At 32.2% G+C, this 9,678-nt stretch overlaps 1 non-coding gene across 1 annotated transcript; it reads left to right on the forward strand.

The window, feature by feature from the left end:
• The first annotated feature begins 2,780 nt into the window (after positions 1–2,780).
• TRNAY-GUA lies at positions 2,781–2,873 on the forward strand. Its single transcript has 2 exons — positions 2,781–2,817; positions 2,838–2,873. It is a non-coding gene; the product is annotated as a tRNA-Tyr (tRNA).
• Positions 2,874–9,678: the final 6,805 nt, after the last annotated feature.

The raw sequence follows: 9,678 nt of genomic DNA on the forward strand, positions 1-9,678 counted from the left end.
TACATTTGCAATAATTTAGTTTTAAATTAATAATTTTATTTTATTTTGATATTCAAGTGTAATAATAGTATATTGAAAATAAATTAACTTAGCAAATTTTTAAATTAGTACATTTTTACAATTAATTAATGTATTTTCAATAGAGATAAGTAAATTAACTTAACATAGCAATATATTTAAATGACATAATTAGTATATTTGTAATAATTTAATTTTATAATTAGTATACATTTACAAAATTCACATTTCTTATCAGCCGACACTGTATAATTAAATTTAATATCACAAATCATATCATACATATATTAATTTCTTCAATAAAACAACTTTAAAATATCTATTATACTTCTAATTTCATTTTTAAAATTTTTTTCTTATATTTTCATAAGTTTTGATGCATTTTGGTTTATCGATATTTTGTATCAAAATATTCGTCGATATATCTCCAATATATCCATAAAATCCAAGTACTAATATATTCATAATTACCGATATTTTCATCCTTAGTAGGGAGCATGTGTATGATTTCTTTGCTTTCACAAAATTAAGAGACGTCTTGTGCATGTTTCAATCTTTTACATCCCCATAATGATTTGGTTGACCTTTCAATATGGTCAAGAGCATGTGCTAGCACTTGATATATTTTCATGCTTTAACTTTCAAATCGTATTTGAATTGAAAATAATCACTTTTATTCATAGATGGAACATTGCGAATTGAATTTCATATTCCTAAATTTGATCCATATCACCTACGGAATTCAAATTTTTTGAATTGAGCATTCATAATTTTGATGATTAATTTAGTAGGAATATAGTCCATCAATTTTTTTGTTCACAAATTTCCCCCCTTAAGATGAAACATGTTTATGCGTTGTCATGTGTATAAGGTGGGACTCGAAATTAGTCTTCTAAATCTTTAATTTTCTTTGGTAATTTTTTTTCAAAGTAATATTCTAATAAAAATTTTCCCATTTGAAAATATTTCCTTTCTATCATTCTCAAACATGGTCTGATTTGACATCAAGAGAATTGTATATCAAAATGACATTTTCTATTTCCAATATTTTATTTTCCTTTCTCGTGGGCATCTTTTGTTTCAATTTGCCCTCAATATTTTTTAATTTAAAGAAGATAGTAGTCTTTAAATAGTTGTTTGAGAAACACAATCTAAACTCCCCACAAGAAGTCTTCTAAAATTTGGTTGTCCTTGATCGTGTATCAATTTTAGAAAAGTTATATTACAAAATAATTTTAACTTTATTTTATTTTTAAAAAGTTTTACAATTTATCAAAAGAGTCTAGACCCAAGAAAAAAAACTAGGCCCAAAAATTGAATAGATAAAGGCCCAATTGAATATCCAATGTCGAAGCCCAATATCAATAATAGAAGCTCAAATGCTATGGTCTAAAGGCCCAAGCCCAAAGGAAGAAAATTACAACACAAAGAGTAAAGCACATCAACCCAAAATCAGGCCTAAACTCAAATGGAGAATCCAATTAAAACCTAAAGCCTAAAAACAAACCCAACTCCTCAAAATTGAAACTATGATATGGAGGAGTGTTATAGTTTCGACGCTTAATGCAAATTAAGTGCTAAACACTTTGTCCTATTGCATTGACCTCACCTAAATATATGATAGTATCTAATTTTTAAGACTTAATTAAAGTAATAATCAAATTTAACACTTGTGCTAACTAAGTCATAACCTTGACTTAATTGATTTTCAATTTAATTAAAATCAATCAACTTATTTTATAATGTCTGAATGGATTAAAATCTCACTTAAATCGAACTGCATTCACCTCTCATAGAACTTGGGTAGTGTTTATTTTTTATTTAAAATATGAATACACTTGAATTTCACTTAAATCTAAAAAAATTTGAATATCATTAAGTATTTAAACCATTAGTTTTTTTTTATTAGTAATGATCGAATATTATTAAATGTTAAATTGTTTGTTTTTATTCATTTTTTAATATGGAATGATATTTTTTTCATGCTAAAAATACAAATAAAATTAATTGTCATATATATATTTTTAAATTTAATTTGAAAACTAATCATTTGAAAAGAAAAAAAATAGTAAACACATATTTCTAGATGCTTCAAAATATTAATTAGAAAACTGGTAATTAGGTAATGATTAGACTTTCCAATTACATTTGATTGCTAAGAAAATATTAGAAAATTAAGTTAACATTTGTTTCTATTTAATGTATATTCAGATTTATGGATTTGTGAATTAAACATGTGTTTTATTATTGATATTAACTTATGAATATTTTATTTTAAATTGGAAAAGTAGTATTAAATTCTAATTTTTTTCTTTTTAAAATGAATTAGAATTGTTGATTCTAATAGATATTTAGAAGAGTTTAAATTATGTTATGAGGTTTTAATTACAAAAATTCATTAGAATCGAATACATTTCAGTTTTGTTGTGCAATAAAAGATTGAATTTTAAAAATTTGTACTAAATATAAATATAACCCAAATTTTATGGTTTTAGTATCATTGTTTTCATTTTTTGAACCACGAATCCATAGAAATCTAAATTTAATTTTGCTGTGATTCAAATAAATTTCAAGACAAAAAGGTTTGGTTGCATGTGGTAGAATTCCCATTTTGATTTTGGAATTTTTGTATTTATTTTTTATTAAACTATAGATATAAGGATTTATCGGTTCTCAAACAAATCCAAAGGTGAAAAGCCCATATACCCTTTAGTCCATAGTTTTTAAGTCTTAGAATTCTGCAGGAAGCAGAATAACAAAATCCGACCTTAGCTCAGTTGGTAGAGCGGAGGACTGTAGTGGGTTTAGATCCAACGGTAATCCTTAGGTCGCTGGTTCGAATCCGGCAGGTCGGATTAGCTTTTTCTTTTGTTAACTTCTTTCTTTCTTTGTCTTTTTTGGTTGGTCTTCTTTCTTTGAATGAATTTGAATAAGACAAAACGCAATTCCAGTCCCAGCTTGAACACCTCCCAGCTTCGTTGTCTTGAATCCAGTCCTCGACTCAAATGCGCATGCTTTGAAAAACCATGTTCCAATGTGTATGCTCTGGTGTCTCGAAGAATTGGATTGGCTAGTATGAAACATGATGGTTATGTTTGGTTCTGAAATTTTGGAAAGTGCAAAGAAGAGAAAATAGAGAGAAAAAGTAAAAGAAAAGAGAGAGTGAAGGAAAATAAAAAATAAATTTAAAATCAATAAATTATTTTTATATTTTACTTTAATTAAAAAAATTATTTTCCTCGATTTTTTTTTCTTTTCTTAATACTGTTTTTTCGATAATCAAACATAGAAATTATTAGGGTTTTCTAAGACAAAGGATGTATCTACATATTGGGGACCCATGACCTAATGGAACTCAAACTCTCTTCAAAGAAATTATTAGGGTTTTCTATGGAACTCAAACCTTCTTTAAGGAAACTATTATTAGAGTTTTATATTATTTCTTGCTCCAAATAGACACTAGAAAGAATTTGATTGGGAGAAAATAGAAGAGATATGAAGAAAATGAAAAATACATCATGGGTTAATCTAGTGTAATTATCTTGCAACTTGGATTTTGTGCCTTGGTGGTGTTGAATTTCACTTTTGATTGTGGACTAATGGGTAGTAAATTAATTCTATTTATGTTCGCTGAATTGATCAATATTGCTTATTGTCAGAAAAGAGGAGAAACAAAGAGACAAAGGCCAGCCTAATAAAGACAACTCATGAGCCACTTGGGATGAATTGGATTTTAACATGTACTGTTCTAGCTAGTTTTCAAGCCACACTCCTTCTATGTTATTTCTTTGTTTTTGTGTAGGAGTTGAGGAGGGATTCAAAGAATCAATCTGTCATTCTATAAACTCAACTTGTTTATCAGACTAAAGAAATTGACACATACATCTCTCCTCCTCCCTCAGATAGGGTGTGTGCAGCACATTTTACCCAAACACAATTTCCATATCCTCTCAAATCTAGATGTGCCTTATGACAGGTTTGGAATAGAGTCCAATTTCATAAAGAGAACTTTAAGAAGGGTGTATAAATCCCATTTAGTCTGTGATTGAGACAGTTCAGCCAAAGCAATACAAAAGGAGCTTAGAGTCTTGGTTAGCAAAATGCCAATAACCCCTATATTTTAACTTGTTCTTCTGAGGGTTGGAATGCTATATATAGGTGTGAAGTTGATATCCACATAGAGCATCATTCAGAAATTTTTAACAGTGTTCTTACAAACTTCATCATCAATGGCTCTTCACATGCTTGCTGCAATCCTGAGTCTAACTTTCTCTGGTTGCAGGCTATTCTTCAACAGCGGCATTTCTCCTCTAAGAATCAAGTTCATGGCTGTGACTAAGAGTGCATTTGACAATTTCTATTTAAAATGTTTTAGTAAAAGTGTTTTGTTGAAAGTGTTTTAAGAGAATCACATACCAAGTGTTTCTTCAAAAACACTTTAAGTGAGTTTTTAGATTTTTGAAAATATTTTCTAAAATTTATCAAATATTTAATTTTCTTCAAAAATACTTTTTAAACTAAAAACGTTTCATAGAATCATGATTAAATGAACTCTGCACGGATGAACTTGAACTATCAAGCGGGATATAGCAAATAACAGATGTTGCATATGAGGTTATGACATTATTATCCTGCCACTTAAAAATGATCACACTTCTCGTTGCTTTTATTGGCATTGTTAGCATATTATTAATATCATTTTTGGTTCTTACCAATGAATACATTGTTCTATTTACAAGGGGAGATATAAAAGACTATGAACAAGCTAAAGAGAGATGTGAATATTATGCTAATTGGTGAAAAAGGAAAACCGTTACACCAACTTGAGCTAATCGATCTCTTGCAAAGGGTAGGAGTATCTCATCATCTTGAAAATGAAATAAAGAAAAGAAAAGTGGTTTTAATTTACTAATTTGAAAAAATATAGAAAAATTAACCTTAACTTTTATATATCAGTTTTATTATTATATTTTAAAATACATGTACTTTTTCATAAATCAAATAATTATTTTAGGTTAATTACACTAATTGACAATTTTTTTTTTTTTAAAAAAAATTGTAAACGAATTTGAGATCTATAAAATAAGATATTTTAAAAATTAAAATTCTAATTAAAACTAAAAAAAACTTTAAAGCTAAAAATATAAAAATAAAATATTAAATATCACTTCAGTAAATCACATTAATAGAAACTATTGATTCAAGAAAGAGTTGGAAATACAACGAAAGTCAATATTTTATCTTTTAAAATTTGAAGATTTCTGGTTTTAATTATATTTTTAATTTTTAAAATTTCTTATTTTATTGTTGATGTCAACTAACAAAATTTTTATTCAATTTTATTAAGAAAAAAATGGGAAGATGAGTGGATTCATATAACATAGGATATAAAATTATTATTAATTAAAAAATTAAAAACATTTTGTTTATCACTTGACGATCTTAGAGAATTTTTTCAAAATGATTTGTATTTCATATTATATAAATAAAATATTTATAATATATTTATTTGTAAGATATTTTTATCAAATTAAAATGATAAATTAATATTTTGATAATTTTTTTAATATTATAAAATAAAAAGCTAATATTAGGAAATAATTATCAAAGTTGATATATTTTTAAATAAAGGAAGATAAAAGTGATTATAAAAGTTAAGATTTCTTTCTTATATATTTTCAAATTAGTGAGTCAAAACTCACTTTTCCCGGTTGAGGTAATATTGAACAAGATACTTCCTCCACTCAAAATGGTAAGACACTCCTAGCCTTTGCAACTGACCGATTAGCTCAAGTTGGTGTAAAGGTTTTCCTTCTTTACCAACTAGCATAATATTCACATCTCTCTTTAGTTTGTCTAGCTGTCTTTCATATCTCTCTCCCTGTAAATGGAACAATGTATTCATTTGTAAGAACCAAAAATGATATCAATAAATGCGAACAATGTCAATAAAAGTAATGAGAAGTGTAATCACTGTTAAGCGACGGGATAAAGTCATGACCTAGGATGCAGCATCTGTAATTTGTTGTTCCTCGCTTGAAAGTAGTTTATGATTTGTATGGTACCTTGGGTGAACTCGAAGTCTTTACAGATGCTGTTTATAACGAAAGCATCCTCAAATCAAGAAAATCCCTCAAATCAAGCAACAAAAATGATTGCAGATTTTTAGCCTTCATTCAAGGATGTAACAACCCTTATTTTCCTTGTAACCGATAACCTTAGGAAACTTACTTGGAATAGCCCTTGTTAACATGTATTTATTTTTTCTCATACAATCTCTTGTGAGTGTGTAATATTTTTTGAAATAGAGCAGTAATACATTATTGAGAAATTCTCAAACTTCATCATGGTATCAAAGCAGACTTCCTCTCACGAGAATACGATCCCCAATTCTAAAAACACCCACCACCCAATTTCCACTCCACCATCCCCAACCAATATTCCTCTCATTGTTCTCAACATCTCTGCTCAAATAAATGAAAAACTCACATGATCAACCTTCCCTCAATGGCGTGCCCAATTTGAAGCCCTCCTAATTGGCTACAATCTACTTGATTATGTCACAGGTGACAATCCTCCTCCTCATATGAGTGATTCCTCCACTACAAATCCACAGAAAACCCACTGGATAAGACAAGATAAACTTATCCTCAGTGCCATTTTGGCATCCACCACCTCCACAATCACCCCATTCATTTCCGCTGCACAAACATCACAACAGGCATGGTAAAAATTGCATACCATGTATACGAGCAAATCTTGTACTCGGGCCATGCAATTGAAGGAGGAACTCACAATGAAGGGAATCATACAGTTCAAGAATACCTACACACTGTCAAGGCTATTGCTGACGAAATCTCCCTCATCGATCATCCCATGGTAGATGATGATCTCACCTTGTACATTCTCAATGGACTAGGCAGTGATTTTCGAGAAATCGTGGCACCTATACGAGCAAGGGAAAAACCACTCACGTTTGAAGAATTGCATGATTTGCTCGTAGGCCATGATGCCTACCTTCGACGCCTTGAAACCACCACACAGCAACTGGTTACGTCGGCCAACTACTCCAATCGGTGTCCTGCTTCTTCATCCGGAGGCTAACACTCTAAAGGTAACTTCAAAAATGGGTATGGCCGAAATGGGGGTTCATCATGCCAAGATTCCAATCAGGGCTCTTATCGCCCATCTGGAGGCCCAAATAATTCCAAGAAATCCAATGGGCAGCGCAAATACACTCCAAAGTGCCAAATCTGTGATGAACTGGGCCACATTGCAAAACATTGTCCAAATACACTCTAAAGCGCCAAATATGTGATGAACTGGGCCACATTGCAAAACATTGTCCACGTCTGCGCTTTGTTGAGCCCACTACCAATTATGTTGCCACTTCACCTGCAACAAACCCAAAATGGCTTATTGATTTTGGAGCTTCACACAACATTACTGGTGATTTAGCCAATTTATCTATTCACTCTGAGTACAACGACACTGATGAAGTTGTCATAGGTGACGGTTCAGGTTTGCATGTCTCGCACGTTGGCTCATTGGTTCTCAAATCACCCACACACACTTTTCATTTAAATGATACTCTCCATGTTCCTAATATTCGCAAAAATCTCATTTATGTCCATCACTTCACCTCACAAAACAATGTTTTTGTTGAATTTCATCCCTTGTTTTTCCTTGTTAAGGACAAGATCACGGAGGCGGTTTCACTCAAAGGTGCATGTGAAAATGGCGTTTACACTCTCCCAGATTTATTAGTGCAAACTTCTCCAAAAATGGTTGCCAATGTGCATGAACAAACCTCAATCAATAGGTGGCACAAGCGTCTTGGACATCCCTCTCAAAAAATAGTTCATCACCTTGTTAAGAATTTTTCTCTTCCAATAATACAAGAAGAACATAGTTCTCATCTTTGTACCTCTTGTTTTATTACTAAAGCACACAAACAACCATTTCGGACCAATAGCCTTCAAAGCCATGCACCTCTTGATTTAATTTATACTGATGTTTGGGGTCCCTCAAATACAATTGGTATTGATGGATCACGATATTATTTGATTTTGGTTGATCATTTTACAAAGTATATTTGGTTTTATCCAATGGAAACCAAATCTCAAGTAAGCATGATTTTTCCTCAATTTAAACATCTTGTTCAAAATCGATTTCAATCAAAAATCAAAAGTATCTACTCGGATAATGGTGGTGAATTTGTTGCCTTAAAAAAATATTTTTCTATACATGACATAAGTCATTATACCACAGCTCCTCACACACCATAACAAAATGGTGTATCCGAGCGTCGTCATTGTCATTTGGTAGAAATGGGTCTTACCATTTTACATGATGCTTATTTACCTCTCTCATATTGGCCTCATGCCTTTTCAACGGCTACTTACCTCATCAACAGACAACCAACCCCTCTCTTACATAACAAATCCCTTTTTTAAGCATTATTTCATCAGCCCCCCAACTATCTTAAACTAAAAAAATTTGGGTGTCTATGTTTTCCTCTCACCAAGCCCTATAACACCCATAAGTTGCAACCCAAGGCCACACCATGTTTGTTTGTGGGCTATTCCCCAACCCAGAATGCATATAAATGTCTTGATCCACAAGCCCATAAACTATATTTATCTAGGCACGTTCTGTTTGACGAAAGTCAAACCCATTATCTCCTCCGTTCAGTCGAAACACAGGTACCAGCCATGTCTATTTCGCCTGCGCCACCTATGTCGCTCACACTTTTGCCGCAACCACCGCCAGTGCCAACGAGAGGTAACGCCATTTTCGCCTCATCCCTAGGTAACTGCCTCGACTCCTCTTCTTTTCCTTTTCAAGATATGCAATCCCTAAATTCATGCCCTAATTCCTCTCAATCACATGGACACTTGCACTCTAACTCAAATTCACACACCAATCCACTCTTGGAACCCATGGTTGTCCATGATGACCATCACAGTGACCCTTCACTACCTCCTTCTCACCGCATCCACACCATGACCACTTGGTCAATGAATAACATTCATGAGCCCAAACAGTTTAACTCCGTGACCAAACACCCACTCCCACCAACCATTAAACCAACATGTGTGGGCCAAGCACTTCGTGAACCTCACTAAAGACATGCTATGTCAGATGAACTTACTACTCTTATGCGTCATGGCACTTGGGATCTTGTTTCCCCGCCCAAAAATTGTAATCATGTTGGGTGCAAATGGGTATTCTGTGTGAAACGAAACTCGAATGGTTCAGTTGACCGCTTCAAAGCAAGGCTTATCGCTAAAGGAATTGATCAACGAGAAGGGTTAGATTATAAAGAAACCTTCAGCCCAGTTGTAAAACCTGAAACCATTAGGACTATCTTAACAGTGGTTGTAATGTAGGGGTGGTCATTAACACAGTTAGATGTTAACAACACTTTTTTGCATGGTGACCTGACTGAGACTGTGTATATGACACAACCACCAAGATTCAAAGATGTCAACAAGCCAAATCATGTGTACAGGTTACGTAAGGCTATCTATGGCCTTAAACAGGCCCCAAGAGCTTGGTATTCAGCTCTTAAACTGGCAATTATGGGTCTTGGTTTTCAAAATTCCAAAGTTGGCTCATTTCTTTTTATCTATTGTCAAAACTCTGTCATATGCTATT

The sequence above is a fragment of the Vitis riparia genome, chromosome 13 (genome assembly GCF_004353265.1).
Source record: "Vitis riparia cultivar Riparia Gloire de Montpellier isolate 1030 chromosome 13, EGFV_Vit.rip_1.0, whole genome shotgun sequence".
Classification (NCBI taxonomy): domain Eukaryota; kingdom Viridiplantae; phylum Streptophyta; class Magnoliopsida; order Vitales; family Vitaceae; genus Vitis; species Vitis riparia.